Source organism: Aquila chrysaetos (assembly GCF_900496995.4).
Source record: "Aquila chrysaetos chrysaetos chromosome W unlocalized genomic scaffold, bAquChr1.4 W_unloc_2, whole genome shotgun sequence".
Taxonomy (NCBI): Eukaryota; Metazoa; Chordata; class Aves; order Accipitriformes; family Accipitridae; genus Aquila; species Aquila chrysaetos.
In genome coordinates this window covers 3,170,486-3,188,241 of record NW_024470322.1, presented here as the reverse complement: position 1 = coordinate 3,188,241, position 17,756 = coordinate 3,170,486, and the positions used below count along the sequence as shown (strand labels likewise).

At 45.4% G+C, this 17,756-nt stretch overlaps 1 long non-coding RNA gene across 1 annotated transcript in view; it reads left to right on the top strand.

Annotated features, from left to right (window-relative positions):
* Nucleotides 1–13,231, top strand: part of LOC121232984 — a 19,052-nt gene extending 5,821 nt beyond the window's left edge. Inside the window, exons 2-3 of the long non-coding RNA XR_005931790.1 lie at nt 10,368–10,372; nt 13,031–13,231. This is a non-coding gene — a long non-coding RNA (uncharacterized LOC121232984). The remainder of the gene's footprint in view (nt 1–10,367; nt 10,373–13,030) is intronic.
* The last annotated feature ends 4,525 nt before the right edge of the window (nt 13,232–17,756 follow it).

Sequence of the window (17,756 nt, the reverse complement as noted above, 5' to 3'; positions counted from 1 at the left end):
TCGTGTTTAATTCGAAATTCCCTCGGGCTAAATTAAGGTGAAATGACACCAAACGATCAGTTAAAGATTTTATTCATGACAGAAGCAAACTGAACTGGGGAGGCATGGTAGTAGGTGGCAGGGTTTCTCACAACAGGAATTGGCATAGGACTACTTCTGTAAACTGTGTAACCATATACATCAATTCAGGGAATAAGGAGATCCCTCCCTTTGAGTCACGAGGTTCAGAGCAGACCACCCTTGCTTTCCAGACTCCTCCTCAGAGAAGGGCCCAGGGGCGGCTGGATCTACTCTTAGTCTCAGACTTGGTCAATGGTTTATATCTTGAAACGGATGAGGTGTAGGGATTGTGGAAAAGGAAAGGAAAGAGAGAAGAAGACAGAGAGAAAAGGAAGAGAGAAAGATTTCACCGGTCCTGGGTCCAGCGTTGGTTCAGTCAGCCGAGGGGTCCAGTCAGCCAAGGGGTCCAGTTCCGGTGGGCTTGCGCACCCAGGGCTTCAGTTGGTGTCCTTTTATCATCCTTGCCCCTCCTTCGGGGGGGCACCCAAACTCCTCAGGTTAATGAGCAGTTTGTGAGCCTTTGGGCTTGGGGGTCCTTTGCAGAGTAACTTCTCCTTCCCTGCAGAAGTGGCCATTGTTTGATCTTTGTATCAGAAGAGCTTATCAGAACAGGGAGCTGCACCCTCCAGCCCTCCCCCCTCCTGTTGCTGATGTCTGAGCTGATGGGCTTTTCACCTTGGCTCCTTGCTGTGCAGGGTTTGTCTTTAAGCAGAACTTGCCCCACCGCAATGTTTGAGACATTAACTCTTTCAGTCTCTCACACATGGGGCACAGAATATGTTTCCAGCCATCTGGTGGTTGCTTCCACCATTGTAAACACGTGGTGCTTGCCTTGGCAAGTTTGTGGGAGTGTGATATAGTCAATCTGCCAGGACTCCCCATACTTAAATTTCAGCCATCGCCCTCCATACCACAGGGGGTTTAACCGCTGGGCTTGCTTAATTACAGCACATGTTTCACATTCATGGATAACCTGCACGACAATGTCCATGGTCAAGTCCATCCCTCGATCACGAGCCATCTATATGTTGCATCTCTTCCCTGATTGCCTGAGGTATCATGGGCCCACTGAGCCATAAATAGCTCACCCTTATGTTGCCAGTCCAGATCCACCTGAGCCACTTCAATCTTGGCAGCCTGATCCACCTGTTGGTTGTTTTGATGTTCTTCAGTGGCCTGACTCTTGGGTACATGAGCATCTATGTGACATGCTTTTATAACCAGATTGTCTAGCCGGGATGCAATATCTTGCCACAGTGCGGCAGCCCAAATGGGTTTACCTCTGCGCTGCCAGTTGCTCTGCTTCCATTGCTGTAACCACCCCCACAGGGCATTTGCCACCATCCATGAGTCGGTATAGAGATAGAGCACTGGCCACTTTTCTCTTCAGCAATGTCTAACGCTAGCTGGATGGCTTTCACCTCTGCAAACTGACTCGATTCACCTTCTCCTTCAGCAGTTTCTGTGACTTGTCGTATAGGACTCCATACAGCAGCCTTCCACCTCCGATGCTTTCCCACAATGCAACAGGACCCACAGTGAACAGGGCATATTGCCTCTCATTTTCTGGCAGTTTATTATGCAGTGGGGCCTCTTCAGCATGCGTCACCTCCTCCTCTGGCGACATTCCAAAATCTTTGCCTTCTGGCCAGTCCATGATCACCTCCAAATTCCTGGGTGACTGGGGTTTCCTATGCGAGCCCGTTGTGTGATCAGTGCGGCCCACTTACTCCATGTGGCATCAGTTGCATGATGTGTAGAGGAGACCCTCCCTTTGAACATCCAGCCCAGCACTGGCAGTCGGGGTGCTAAGAGGAGCTGTGTTTCAGTACCAACCACTTCTGAGGCAGCTCAAACTCCTTCATATGCTGCCAATATCTCTTTTTCAGTTGGAGTATAGCGAGCCTTGGATCCTCGATATCCTCGACTCCAAAACCCCAGGGGTCGGCCTTGGGTCTCCCCAGGTGCTTTCTGCCAGAGGCTCCTGGTAGGGCCATTCTCCCCGGCTGCAGTATAGAGCACATTTTTAACATCTTGTCCTGCCTGGACTGGCCCAAGGGCTACTGCATGAACAATCTCCCGTTTAATTTGTTCAAAGGCTTGTTGTTGCTAGGGCCCCATTTAAAATTCTTCTTCTTCCGGGTCACTTGATAGAGAGGGCTTACAATCAGACTGTAATTTGGAATATGCATTCTCCAAAAACCCATGACACCTAAGAAGGCCTGTGTTCCCTTTTATTAGTTGGTGGAGACATAGCTGCTGTTTTGTTGATCACATCCATGGGGATCTGACAACGCCCGTCTTGCCATTTTATTCCTAAAAACTGGATATCCTATGGCAAAACCAGCCTTCAGAAGGATTTGGATTATTTTCTTCCCTTTCTCAAAGACTTCTTCTGCCGTGTTGCCCCATATGATGTCATCGATGTATTGCAGGTGTTCTGGAGCTTCACCTTTTTCCAGTGCAGCCTGGATCAGTCCATGGCAAATGGTGGGGCTGTGTTTCCACCCCTGGGGCAATCGATTCCAGGTGTACTGGATGCCCCTCCAAGTGAAAGCACATTGTGGCCTGCACTCCGCTGCCAAAGGGATTGAGAAAAACACATTAGCAATGTCATTTTGGCATACCACTTGGCTGCCTTTGATTCCAGTTCGTATTGAAGTTCTAGCATATCTGACAGGGCAGCACTCAGTGGTGGTGTAACTTCATTCAGGCCACGATAGTCAACTGTTAGTCTCCACTCCCCATTAGACTTTCGCACTAGCCATATGGGACTATTAAAGGGTGAGCGAGTTTTGCTGATCACTCCTTGGCTCTCCAGTTGGCGAATCAACTTGTGGATGGGAATCAGAGAGTCTCGGTTGGTGCGATATTGCCGCCGGTGCACCGTCGTGGTAGCAATTGGCACTTGTTGTTCTTCAACCCTCAGCAACCCCACAATCGAAGGGTCTTGAGAGAGACCAGGCAGGGTAGACAGCTGTTCAGTGCCCTCCATCTCCAAGGCAGCTATACCAAAAGCCCATCGATACCCCTTCGGGTGCTTAAAATAACCTCTCCTGAGATAGTCTATGCCAAGGATACACGGAGCCTCCGGACCAGTCACAATGGGGTGTTTCTGCCATTCATTCCCAGTTAGGCTTACTTCAGCTTCCAATACAGTTAACTCTTGGGATCCCCCTGTCACACCAGAAATACAAATGGGTTCTGCCCCTTTATAGCTTGATGGCATTAAGGTACATTGCGCACCAGTGTCTACTAGAGCCTTGTACTCCTGTGGGTCTAATGTGCCAGGCCATCGCATCCACACCGTTCAGTAGACCCGGTTATCCCTTTCCTCCACCTGGCTGGAGGCAGGGCCCCTCTCATTCTGGTTAGAGTATCCAGTACTCGCTTCTCATAAATTGGCTCAGAAGTCCCTTCAAGAGAATCAGAAATAAGATCAGCCCTTCTACTCTGTTTGGAAACTGGAGCGGCATTTTTCCTAGTAGAATCCCCTTTTGTGGTGGTTTTTCCTTGCAGCTCACGTACCCGTGCATTTAGGACCGAGGTAGGTTTTCCATCCCATTTCCTCATGTCCTCTCCGTGGTCACATAGGTAAAACCACAGGGCACCTTGCAGTGTGTACCTTCTATATTCTCTCTCTTGGGCAGAGGAACGCTCACTCCTAATAGCTGAGACATTGGTCCTTAGAGGTAGGCAATAGGACGTATCCTCTTTGAATTGCTGGAAATCCTGGGACAACTTCTCCACAGCCAAAATGCAGGCTTGTAGGGAGGAGGAGAGATTTTCTTTGTATTGACGGAGTTGGCGAGCCACTTCATCCACCATCGGTTGCCAGGTTGACTGGCAGATCCTCTACTGTTAACTAGCCAAGTGGCTTCTGCTAAATTTGTATCCCAATGCTTGAATGTCCCAGCACCCATTGCTCTCAGTGTAGTTTTTACAGTCCATTGTATCGTTCAATTTTTCCCGGAGGCTGGTGCATGATAGGGGAGGTGATACACCCACTCAATGCCATGCTCCTTGGCCCCGGTGTTTCTGAGGTTGTTTCAGAAATGAGTCCCATTGTCTGATTCAATTCTTTCTGGGATGCTGTGTTGCCACAAGACCTGCTTTTCAAGGCCCAGGATAGTATTCTGGTCAGTAGCATGTGTCACAGGGTATGTTTCTAACCATCCAGTAGTCTCTTCCACCATGGCAAGCACATGACGCTTTGCCATGGCAGGTTCGTGGTTTGTGTGATATAGTCAATCGGCCAAGCTTCCCCATATTGATATTTCAGCCATCATCCTCTATACCAAAAGGCTTTAGCTGTTTGCTTCTTTGATTATGGCACGCATTTCACATTCATGGATAACCTGTGCAATGGCATCAATAGTCAAGTCCACCCCCTTGATCACGAGCCCATTTGTATGTTGTATCCACTTCCTAGGTGTCCTGCTGTGTCATGGGCCCATCAAGCTATAAATAGCTCACCCTTATGCTCCCAGTCCAGATCCACCTGAGCAACTTCAATTCTAGCAGCCTGGTCCACCTGCTCATTGTTTCAATGTTCTTCAGTGGCACAACTCAGGTATGTGAGCATCTACGTGATGTACTTTCACAACCAGGTTTTCTACCCCGAGCAGATATCTTGCCACAATGCAGCAGCCCAGATGGGTTTCCCTCTGTGCTGCCCGTTGGTCCACTCCATTACTGTAGCCACACCCCCACAGACCATTTGCCACCATCTATGAGTCAGTATAAAGTACTGACCATTTTTCTCTTTCAGCAATATCTAAAGCCAACTGGATGGATTTCACCTCTGCAACTGACTCAATTCACCTTTTCCTTCCGCGGTTTCTGCGACTTGTCATGTAGGACTCCACACAGCAGCTTTTCACCTTTCGATAGTTTTCCACAATATGACAGTATCCATCTGTAAACAGGCATATTGCTGCTATTTTCTGGTAATTTATTATACAGTGGGGCCTCTCAGCACGAGTCGTCTCCTTCTGGCAACACTCCAAAGTTTCTCCCTTCTGGCCAGTCATGACCACTTCCAGATTCCTGGGCGGTCAGGGTTTTCCCATTCGAACCCATTGAATTATCAGTGCAACCCACATACTCATATAGCATCAGTTGCATGATGTAGATGGGACCCTCCCTTTGAACATCCATCCCAGCACAGACAATTGAGGTCCCAAGAGGAGTTGTTCTTCAGTACCAACTACTTTTGAAGTGGCTTGAACCCCTTCATATGCTGGCTGTGCTGTTTTTGGCTGGGATAGAGTTAATTTTCTTAATAGTAGCTAGTATGGGGCTATGTTTTGGATTTGTGCTGAAACAGTGTTGATAACACAGGGATGTTTTCGTTATTGCTGAGCAGTGTCTTACACAGAGTCAAGGCCTTTTCTGCTTCTCATAGTGCCCTGCCAGTGAACAGGCATGGGGTGCACAAGAAGTTGGGAGGGGACACAGCCAGGACAGCTGACCCCAACTGACCAAAGGGATATTCCATACCATATGATGTTATACTCAGCAATATAAAAGCTGGGGGAAGAAGAAGGAAGAGGGGACATTCGGAGTGATGGCATTTGTCTTCCCAAGTAACTGTTATGCATGATGGAGCCCTGCTTTCCTGGAGATGGCTGAACGCCTGCCTGCCGATGGGAAGTAGTGAATGAATTCCTTGTTTGTTTTGCTTGCATGCACAGTTTTTGCTTTCCCTATTAACTGTTTTTATCTTTACCCATGAGTTTTCTCACTTTACTCTTCTGATTGTCTACCCCATAGCACTGTGGGGGGAGTGAGTGAACGAGCGGCTGTGTGGTGCTTAGTTGCCAGCTGGGGTTAAACCATGACAGCTGCTAATATTTCTTTTTCAGTTGGAGTGTAACAGGCTTCAGATCATCTATATCCTCAGCTCCAAAACCCTAGAGTTTGGACCTCGAGTCTCTCCAGGTACTTTCTACCAGAAGCTCCAGGTGGGGCGATGATCCCTGGCTGTGGTGTTTGTCACGGTCTGTTTGGATGTCTCAAATTTACAGGACAACATACTCTGTAGATTAAACTTTATTTTATGAGCTCATTAGGAAAGAAAAAAACAAACACGACAAAACAAGGGCTCAATCCCCTTTGTACAGACTACTCTGTCAGTTCACTAATTCATCACTTAAGTCATGAGGTTTCTCACTCACAGGTTCTCTAATTCTTTACTCACAACTCACAACTTATAACTTGTGCACTTATGAGAAAAATAGTTACCTAGCGGACGGTGAGAGTGCTCATCCTTCCTACTCCATCACAATGCCACTGTCCCCTGTATCACACCAGGAAGCACGGAAGCCTCAGCAGTCCAGCTGCTGTTGTATCCACCTCAAAAGCTTTCACAGTAAGCTGATGTTTTTATACCTTCCAGCTTGGAAGTTTGGTCTATACCATTTCCATGAGAGCAGATTCTGAGGAAACTGCTAGATAATCAATAGGCAAAGATGATAGCTGCAGGAGACAGCAAGCTGCATAATGGCAGTGTTAGGTTTATGGTTGGACTCAATGATCTTAAAGGTCTTTTCCAACCTAAATGATTCTATGATAATGGCCTTTTAGCTCTTTCTAGCCAGCTGTCCTGAGTACATATTGCCCTCGCTTTGACCTAATGGTGCTGCTCCCAGCATACATCAGGCCTTAGCATGAGTTTTGTGTTAGTCAAAATCTGAGCAGGAGCTGAGTGAACAGTCACAGGTGTAAAGCACATTTTTCACATCTTGTCCTGTCCGGACTGGCCCAAGGGCTACCACACAAACTATCTCCCATTTAATTTGTTCAAAGGCTTGTTGCTGCTCGTACTGGACATATGGGACTACTAAAGGGTGAGTGAGTCTTGCTGATCACTCCTTGGCTCTCCAATTGATGAATCAGCTTATGGATGGAAACCAGGGAGCCTTGGTTGGTGCGATATTGTCACCAGTGCACCATCATAGAAGCAATTGATACCTGCCATTCTTTAACCCACAGCAACCCAACAACAGAAGGCTCCTCTGAGAGGCCAAGCAAGCTAGACAGCTGTTTAATCTTCTCTGTACTCAAGGCAGCTATACCAAAAGCCCACTGGTACCCTTTTGGGTCCTTGAAGTACCCTTTATAATCTGATGACATTAGGGTACACTGTGCACCAGTATCCACCACAGATTTATACTCACATGGGTCTGATGTTCCAGGCCATAGAACCTACACAGTCCAGTAGAACTGGTTGTCCCTTTACTCCGCCTGGCTGGAGGCAAGGCCCCTCTATTCCTGGTCAGAGTAGTCATTACTTGATTTTTGTAATTGCAAACCAGATGTGGTGGGTTAACCCTGGCTGGATGCCAGGTGCCCATCAAAGCCATTCTATCACTCCCCCCCCCACCTCAGCTGGACAGGGGAGAGAAAATATAACAAAAGGCTTGTGGGTCGAGATAAGGACAGGGAGAGATCACTCAACCAATTACCATCACAGGCAAAATGGACTCAACTTGGGGAAAATTAACTCAATTTATTGCCAATCAACCAGAATAGGGTAATGAGAAATAAAACCAAATCTCAAAACACCTTCCCTCCACCCCTCCCTTCTTCCCAGGCACAGCTTCACTCCCGGATTCTCTACCTACACCCCCCCCCAGCGGCGCAGGGGGCCGGGGAATGGGGTTTATGGTCAGTTCATCACACGTTATTTTCTGCCGCTTCATCCTCTTCAGGGGCAGGACTCATCACACTCTTCCCCTGCTCCAGCATGGGGTCCCTCCCATGGGAGACAGTCCTCCACAAACTTCTCCAACGTGGGTCCTTCCCATGGGCTGCAGTTCTTCACGAACTGCTCTAGCATGGGTCCCTTCCACGGCATGCAGTCCTTCAGGAGCACACTGCTCCAGCGTGGGTCCCCCACGGGGTCACAAGTCCTGCCAGAAAACCTGCTCCATGGGCTCCTCTCTCCACAGATCTGCAGGTCCTGCCAGGAACCTGCTCCAGCATGGGCTTCCCATGGGGTCACAGCTTCCTTCGGGCACCCACCTGCTCCGGCGTGGGGTCCTCCACGGGCTGCAGGTGGATATCTGCTCCACCGTGGACCTCCATGGACTGCAGGGGGACAGCCTGCCTCACTATGGTCTTCACCACGGGCTGCAGGGGAATCTCTGCTCCGGTGCCTGGAGCATCTCCTCCCCCTCCTTCTTCACTGACCTTGGTGTCTGCAGGGTTGTTTCTCTTATATGTTCTCACTCCTCTCTCCGGCTGCAGTTTCTGTGCCCGCCGCAACTTTTTTTCCTTCTTAAATATGTTATCCCAGAGACGCTACCACTGTTGCTGATTGGCTTGGCCTTGGCTAGCGGCAGGTCTGTCTTGGAGCCGGCTGGTTTTGGCTCAATGGGACATAGGGGAAGCTTCTAGCAGCTTCCCACAGAAGCCACCCCTGTAACCACCCTCCCACTACCAAAACCTTGCCACACAAACCCAATACAAGAAGGCAGGCTGTCGCGTCCCAAATTTGGAGTGACTCAGGTTCGTGGATTTCCTTTGTCAGAATTAAGGTGAAACGACACCAGGGGAGTTCAAACAACAATCAACATTTATTCAACCTAGCTAACTTTGTCCAAGTACACGTGAACTTATCAATATGAACCTTGCAACATGTCATTAAGCCGCTGTTTGAGAAGAGAAGGGAAGTATAGAAAAATGAAATGGAAAAAGGAACATGAAACTGTGTCAGAAGGAGAGCCCTCCCGTTGAGTCACGAGGTTCAGAGCAGACCCCCTTGCTTTCTGGACTCCTTCTCAAAGAGGAGCTCAGGGGCGGCTAGATCCACTCCTAGTCTCAGACTTGGTCAACGGTTTATGTTTAAAAGGATGAGGTGTAGGGACTGTGGAAAAGAGAGAAGGAAAAGAGGAAGAGAGAGAATGAGAGAAAGAAAGAAAGAAAGAAAGCGAGAAGAGAAGGGTTTCACCAGTCCTGGGTCCAGCGTTGGTCCAGCCAGCGTAGAGATCCAGTTCCGGAGGGTGCGCACTGAGGACTCGTTCTCTCTTCTTTTATAGTGTGTTGGTTGATGATCTCAACATGCGCAGTTCCCACACCTGGGGTTCACTGGAATCGGTCAGTGAGCTTTGCGGGGGGGGTTCATTGTGGAGTTGCCTCTTTTCCTGCTGGCATGACTGCTTAAGATAGAAGCACAGTCCCAACTTCCGTGGGGCCTTCTTCCTCCAGGAAGGCATAAATTGTGTTCGTTCTCCTGGTCACTTAAGATAAGGAATTGGGGCTTTGGAGAAGTGCGTTCCCACCCTCTGTGGGGCCCTCTCCTCTGGCCACATTGTCCTGTTCACAAAACTCCAGCATTTTTAGAGAGGCCGTTTTCTCCAGCAAAGCTCTTTAACGGATGTTTGAGACATTGAATTTGTCAGACCGTCACACAGGCATTCTTTATTGCAGCGCTGGGTGTACAGGGGATCACTCCACCTATCGTGCACACTGTTACCTACAGCAAACAAAATTTATATTGTTCTAGTCATACATATTCATATTATCATTTACATAGTGTCTACCCTTTGGTCACGCACAGTGTGGGTCATCTCTTTCTCCTAGTTAACTGGCCTTGGCAATTTTTAATTACAAAAACTCAGCAGAACTCAAAGCTTATCATCAAGGCCCAAGGCTTCTTGTCTGTTGACGCACATCAGGCTCGAGGCCTCCTGTCTGTTGGCGCCTCCAGTGCATACCATTGACAGGGGTCAAGGTTTTCTTCTCTAATTAGTACATACCAAAAATTCAAAGTTTTTCAAGCAAGCAAAAGTTTGTTAGTACAGCGATACAGTAAAATTTTCCTTCTCCTGCCTTTGTTCAAGGCATCAGTGTTTGGAAAGTAACATTATGATTGAAACAATAGAGGTAAATATAAAGTGTAGTTGAGTGATTAACTAGTAATTACTCGTAAGTTTTGTAGTTCTTCGCTCTCATGACTAGATGTTCCTGTACGTTAGATGAGAACAATATTGGAACTGACCACCTGTGATTGAAACTGTAATTGAAACTGTGTTAAGCTTCAAAGAGCAAGGACAAGAAACTAAGGAGACCATCATGGACACCAGTTTGCTGCTTGGAAACCTCCTTACCCTTCCCATCTTGATTTCAATATCAAGGATTCCAATCAGTAGAGCTAAGTGAAATTGTCCAATGATTGTTTTTAAATAAGAATATTGATAAGGTTATATAATCAAAGGACCAATCATTATAAAGGTTAAATTTAAGAGCAAGCATAGTATGCATTTTTACGTAAAGAAACTTATGTAACGATGATTTGACAGAAAAAGTGTATAAAACTGATGGAGTTTAATACTAAGTTGGACACGCCTTGGGAGGAGCGATCCCCCGTGTCCCCAGCGCTGCAATAAACGACGTGCCTGCTTCTTAACATCACATTGGTTTTAAGGAGTTTTATTCCAGATTTCGGTAACATGCTGATGGGAAGTAGAGAATAACATCATTTGTTTTCCTTTGCTTTCGCGCGCGACCTTTGCTTTCGCTTTATTAAACTGTCCTTATCTTGACCCACGAGCCTTTTGTTATATTTTCTCTCCCCTGTCCAGCTGAGGAGGGGGAGTGATAGAGCAGCTTTGGTGGGCACCTGGCACCCAGCCAGGGTCAACCTACCACAGTCCTTTTTGGCGCCCAACATGGAGCACAACAACGGCAGTTTTGCATTAAGCGTGCTATAGCTAGTTATTAAGTGGCAAGCTCCTGTGCACATCACGGAGTTTGTTGGCTGCTTTGCTTATCTCTATTTTGCTGAGCTTGGGAACATGTTAATACAAATAATGGCTATGTGCTTTGCCCTGGCACTGATGGCCTTGCTGTGCTGTGGGAGCTATCTTGTGGAGGAGATGAGGGAATACATCTCCCTCTTCCTACCTGAGATTGGTGTGGATGGCTTTATTATGCAGGCTCCCGAGGTCCTTGTTCACCCTTATGTGAGCTGTTCAATACTAATAATTAATACTGGTGGTATATTATGGGTATTGTGGAATCTGGTCTCATCCTGGTATAAGAGGAGACAAGTTTCGGGTGAGGCAATACTGAAATGTGCCCTCAAGCAGCCAGTCCCTGGGTGGCAGGGTATATGGAAGGATTTGGGCAGATTCCTAGGACGGTTATCACCTCCCATAACCTGGGACTTTACACCCAAACAATGCGTCATGATTCCTTATATACACTTGCACCAGCATTAATCCCATGAGCGGTTGCATGGGGCACCTCAGCCTGGCCCTAGGTCCATCCCCCAGCCCAGCTCTGCTGCCGGAAGGTGGCCCCTGAGCTTGGGCCCCTGAGCACTGCATTCCAGGATGGCTACAAGACAATGCTGAGGCTGTTTCTTATCTCATCACCCAGGGAAACTTCACTCCCTTAGAGGGAGTCATTCTGTCTCTGGCATTCCTGCTTCCAGCCAGTTTAAGCTCTTCTTGTAGTTGGGCCTTCTTGCCCTCCATGCCAGATCATTCCTTGGTCACAAATTACCACTGCTGAGCAGTTACAATTTGAATTCCCCCTTCAATACCCTGCTTAGATCTGCTGTGAACAATTCAGATTTGTTGTCCAGCTAAATGAATTAAAATCTGTATCCAATCCAACAACAGATGGCATCATTCTTATATTTTTTGTCAGCACTGGTGTTATATCATATTACAGCGGGTCTATGAGCAAAACATCTAAATTAAAGGTATTGTGAGAGAAGAGAACTGGTGTCCTGATAAATTAGTCTTTTTATTCTCCTGAAAGAAGTCAATAAATCCTATAAGCTCAATTTCACCATCTGAGCCCCTGGTATGGTTGCAATTCCATATTTTACAAGTATTTTGCTGTAATTTCTTTTTTTCTGAAAATAAAGTTTTTGATTTTGAGTGTTGCTGTGTTTGTATACCATGAGCACAAAGAAAAGCAGAAAACTGAGCAGAAAAAAAAAAGAAAAAAAGAAAAAGAGGAGCAAAGCAACAAGAGGCTGATTTACTGGCATCCGCTTTTGCAGGGAAATTACAAGTGAGATAAGGATTAGGAATGTTAAAAGAAAAAGGAATCAAATGTGTTTGTGGCTGTGCTGAGAGAAGTGTTTGAAGTAAGCAGTGAGAGAGGACTGATATGGACTGGAAGAACCTCTCCCAGCGGAACCTCTGGTTAAAGCAAAGCTGGGAGATGAGGAAATAGAATTTTTAGTCGACACTGGGGCTACATATTCGGTCTTAAATACACTAGAAGGAAATTTAAGTAACAAAAGCATAAATGTCATTTGTGCGACAGGGACTCATGAGACCTGGCCATTTTTCAAATCCCTGAAATTTAAACTTGGAAAAAAATGGGTTACTCACCAGTTTTTATATTTGCCAAATTCTCCGAAAACTTTATTGGGTAGAGATTTACTTGAAAAGGTAGAAGCTAAAATCAGATTCAAGGATGGGGAAGTTGAAATTTTAATCCCAGAATCTAAATATGTTGAAGCCACAGTCTTGTTGTTACAGGATACAAATCCCAAAAGGGGCAAGATACCTCGAGAAACAGAAGATGCAGTGATTCCCATCGTTTGGGCAGGAGAAGTTCCAGGAAGGTCTAAGAGAGCGGAACCAGTAAGAATTGATCTAAAACCAGGATCATTACCAGTAAGAATTAAACAATACCCTTTAAAAGTAGAAGCGAGAACTGGCTTGATACCAATAGTTCAAAAATTCTTGAAATATAAATTGCTACTAGAATGTGAGTCAAAATACAATACACCCATCTTAACAGTAAAGAAACTAATGGAAAACATTACCATTTAGTCCAGGATCTTAGAGCAATCAATCAGATAGTACAAGATATACATCCCGTAGTTGCAAACCCGTATACATTACTAACTACCCTCACCAGTGAACAAGGCTGGTTTACAGTTTTAGATCTGAAAGATGCCTTTTTCTGCATCCCTTTGGACTCTAACAGTCAGGAGCTTTTTGCTTTTGAGTGGGAAAATCCTGAAACAGGGCAAAAGACACAATATACTTGGACAGTTCTACCACAAGGCTTCAAGAATAGTCCAACTATTTTTGGAAATCAGCTGGCGAAGGAATTAGAGATTTGGAGAAAAGAAAATGGACAGGGAACTGTATTACAATATGTAGATGACATCCTAATTGCAACAGAGACTCAGGAACAATGTTTTTCTTTGACCATAAGCCTCTTGAACTTTTTGGGACATAGCGGATACCGGGTATCAAAGGAGAAGGCGTAGATTGTAAAAGAAACTGTCACTTATCTGGGTTTCGAAATTCTAAAAGGACAGAGACGCCTGGGAGTTGAAAGAAAGGAGGCTATATGCCGTCTCCCAGAGCCGAATACACCAAGAGAACTGCGTGCATTCCTAGGCATGACAGGATGGTGTCGCCTGTGGATTGCAAACTATGGACTGTTAGTAAAACCTTTATATGAATTACTAAAAGACTCACAAAGAGACACCCTAGAATGGACAGACGACAGCAGAGCCGCGTTTAAGCAACTAAAACAAACCCTGATGAAAGCTCCCACCCTGGGTTTGCCAGACCTAACAAAATTGTTTGAGCTTTTCACTTATGAACGACAAGGATTAGCACTGGGGGGTCCTGGCACAATTTCTGGGAGGACAACGGAGAGCAGTAGCATATTTTTCCAAGCAATTGGACAATGTAAGCCAGGGATGGCCCAGCTGCCTTAAAGCAGTAGCAGTGACAGTATTATTAATTCAAGAGGCTCGTAAACTAACTTTAGGACAAAAGATTACTGTATATGTACCACATATGGTAGTCACAGTTTTGGAACAAAAAGGGAGGCATTGGTTGTCCCTCAGCCATATGCTGAAATACCAAATGGTACTACTAGAACAAGATGACATCAATCTCAAGACCACTTCAGCTGTAAATCCAGCAGTATTCCTCTCCACTGATCAAGTGGAGAGTTCACCAGAACATGATTGCTTACAAACTGTAGAGGAAATATATGCTAGCTGTCCGGATCTTAAAGACATTCCGTTGGAAAATCCAGACTGGGAGTTATATACTGATGGCAGCAGTTTTGTTCGTGATGGGAAGAGACTGTCAGGATATGCTGTGACAACCTTAGATGGCATAATAGAGGCACGAGCCTTAACTCCCAAAACATCAGCCCGAAAGGCAGAACTAATAGCCTTAACTCAAGCATTGGAACTGAGCGAAGGGAGAAAGGTTAATTTCTGGACAGACTCTAAGTATGCTTTTGGAGTTGTACATGCCCATGGAGCCATCTGGAAAGAGAGAGGACTACTATCAGCACAAGGAACTGAAATCAAGCATGCTGCACAAATACAAAAACTATTAGAGAGCATTCAAAAACCGACGGCAGTTGCAACAATGCATTGCAAAGCCCACCAAACAGGAAAGACCCCACCAGAAATAGGTAATCAATTGGCAGATAAAGCTGCCAAAGAGGCTGCAGAAACAGGCATCATGGCATTATTACCAGAAAAAGAAATAACTTTACCTGAAACACCACCTAAATATGATAATAAAGATGCCAAATTAATAAAAGCCTTATAGGCACAGGAACAGACAGATGGGTGGGCTGTCACACCCACAGGGCAAGTGGTAATCCCACCCTCATTAATGAGAGAAATTGCCAGGCGAGAACATAATAAAGTACATTGGGGAACTCAAAATTTAGTAAAACATCTTCAAAAGATAGTTATAAGCCGAGCAATGACAGAAATTATTCAATCCATTCTGGGAAAATGTGAAATTTGTTGTAAAAATAACCCAAATACTAGCAATAAATTGATTTTTGGGGTTACAAAAGGAGGAAATTCCCCAGGAGACTATTGGAAAATTGATTTTACAGAACTACCTAGAAAAGGGGGATATAGATACATCCTTGTTCTAATTGACACTTTTACTGGATGGCCAGAGGCTTTTCCCTGTCGCACCAACAGAGCTAGGGAAGTAACTAAAATCTTGTTAAAAGAAATTATCCCAAGGTTCGGTGTTCCTTTAGGAATGTCCTCAGACAGAGGACCACATTTTGTTGCTGAAGTTATAAAACGATTATGTAAAAACTTAGCCATAACATGGGATCTCCATACCCCTTATAGGCCACAATCAAGTGAAAAAGTAGAAAGAATGAACTATACACTTAAATTGCAGATTGGAAAAATATGTCAGGAAACATCAATGACTTGGATACAAGCGCTACCTTTAGCACTGTTAAGAATCAGAACACAACCTCATGGTAAAAACAGTTTGAGCCCTTATGAGTTACTTTATGGAAGGCCTTACCAGGCTCCACATATACCAGGAACAATCCACATTAAAGGGGAAATGGACTTGAATAATTACTTAATGTCCTTGGGAAAGACTTTACAGGAATTGCAAAAGTACATGACAACAAGCAGGCCCTTGGAACTGGATACACCAGCCCATCCATTTCAGCCTGGAGACTGGGTCTACATCAAGTCATGGAATTTGGAGCCGCTGACTGAGAAGTGGAAGGGACCATTCCAGGTACTCCTGACTACTTATACAGCTGTCAAGGTCCAAGGGAAAGGTCCGTGGATTCATTATTCCAGGATTAAGAGGGCTCCAACCTCATGGACAGTTGAACAAGAGTCTCCCCTTAAACTGAAATTGAAAAAGTTATGACTGATTTTTATGTTTTGTTTCTAACAATTGTGGTAGCAATGAGTCAAGTGTGCCAGATATCATCCTGGGATCAGAACCTCCACTTAATCTTAACACAGAATATAACTCGAATACTCCACAAAAGTGATTGTTGGATTTGTACCCAAATGCCAACCTCCGGACACAGCCGAGTCCTACCCTTGATAGGATTGCCACTGCCAATAAATGTATCATTATTTAACAATCCACAATATGGTAAGGGACATCCAGACAATGCATGGTGGCCAAACCTTTCTGGAGAAAGGCAAGAAGGAAAGTTACAAGTTACCATGATAAAAGATAATCTAAATTCCACTGTATGCTTATATAGGCCAGGTAATGACTCTCTTGAGTACCTACACCCTTAAGTCTGGAGATGATGGGTGTGATAATTACACTGCTAGATGAAATGACAAAACTTTTGTAGGATGTTTCCCAGGATGTAACAGGACCGGATCATATTGGAGGCCCACACTAAGTCATATAGACACATCAAATCACTTTGGCCTCCAAGTCCCAGAAGGAAGTGTACTGATCCAATGTTGGGGAAGGTTTCGATATGATCCCAAGAGCGAGATTAAGACACAAACGAGGTCAAATGCCGTATACCCAAAAGAGCTTTTATTATCAAAAGTAGAAAATAGTGGCGATAGGATAGAATGGAAGACAGAAATCAAGCAAGCAGTCGGGATAGGATTGCAAGGATAGTCACCACCACGGATCCAGCGGTGTCCCGTTGGTCCTCAATCTTCAATTCTTCGGTGGTGGGAGCCCCCTCGGCTTGTCTCCACGGTTTTTATAGGGAATATTTCGATGATGTCACACACTGCAGGTTTCGTCTATCACACAACCTTCCTGTGATCAACACCAGAAACCAGTATCTTATCAGCTCCAGCCCCGTTTCCTCCCCTGGATGCCTCAATGGCCTGGTAATCGTCCTTATGGACAGAGGAGTGTCCTGCTTAAACAGGCCATCTCGGAGACAAAGGGCTCGAGATAAACAGTTAGTTCCTTGAGATGACAGTCCAGTCCCTCACACCTAACAATCTTTGAGACAAACGGCTGGAGATAACAATTCAGTCTTGTAGCAGTGCTACATATCAAGGTGCCGCGATTAGATCACTGGTCGGCCGGACCAGGGAAGAGACAGATAACACACATGGTGTGAGTGCCAACTCCATCTTTTATTGCGCAGTTAATTCCTTTTATACTAACAATGGTAGGTGGGATTACTGATATGTCATAGGGAGGCGACGACTAGCCTTCTACCTTTCCGTGACATCACGAGATCTTCCGAACGCTGTACCCTACATTTCCCCCTCCTCATGTCCAACTAGCTCCTATTGGTTACACACACTATTCACACATTATTCATGCACTGTCCATGCGTCCAGTTGCACTTAATGATTAGTTGTATCAACACTGTACACGCGCCTAAACATAAGACATAATTGGCTAGACTAACTAAAACATACAAGACTTGTTTCAGTCTAATTGGTCAAGATAAACTGCCGAATTGAGGTTGTTTGTGCCAAGTTCTCTTTATCGTGGAATATGCACCTGTGTTTTTCTAATTGGTATCTTTCTTATTTTTGTCTTCTTGTTTATTCTGTTCAAGGCCTTCTAAAGGTGTCTGGAATGCTCTTGTGACCGTTAGCTAAATATGTTCCCACAACACAGTCTCTTACAGGAAGCAGTTGGTATTGGTTATGCGGAACACATGCTCGAAAAGTACTACCTCCCAATTGGCAAAGAGCATGCACATTAGGAGCTGTAGTCCCCATTATAACAATAACTGACAAATTGCATGAACAGAGGGGATGGGTGGAAACTCTTCTCAAACGAACCAGGAGGGTTCATAACCCCCTTATAGATCATCCCACAGGATTCCATAGTTTTGCCAGATGGTTTATCCCTTGGCTTGGAGTTAGTGAATTGGAAAAGGCAATGGTAAATATATCAACTGTAATAGAGGACATTGAAAACAGAAGCACTGATGCCATACAGGCATTACAA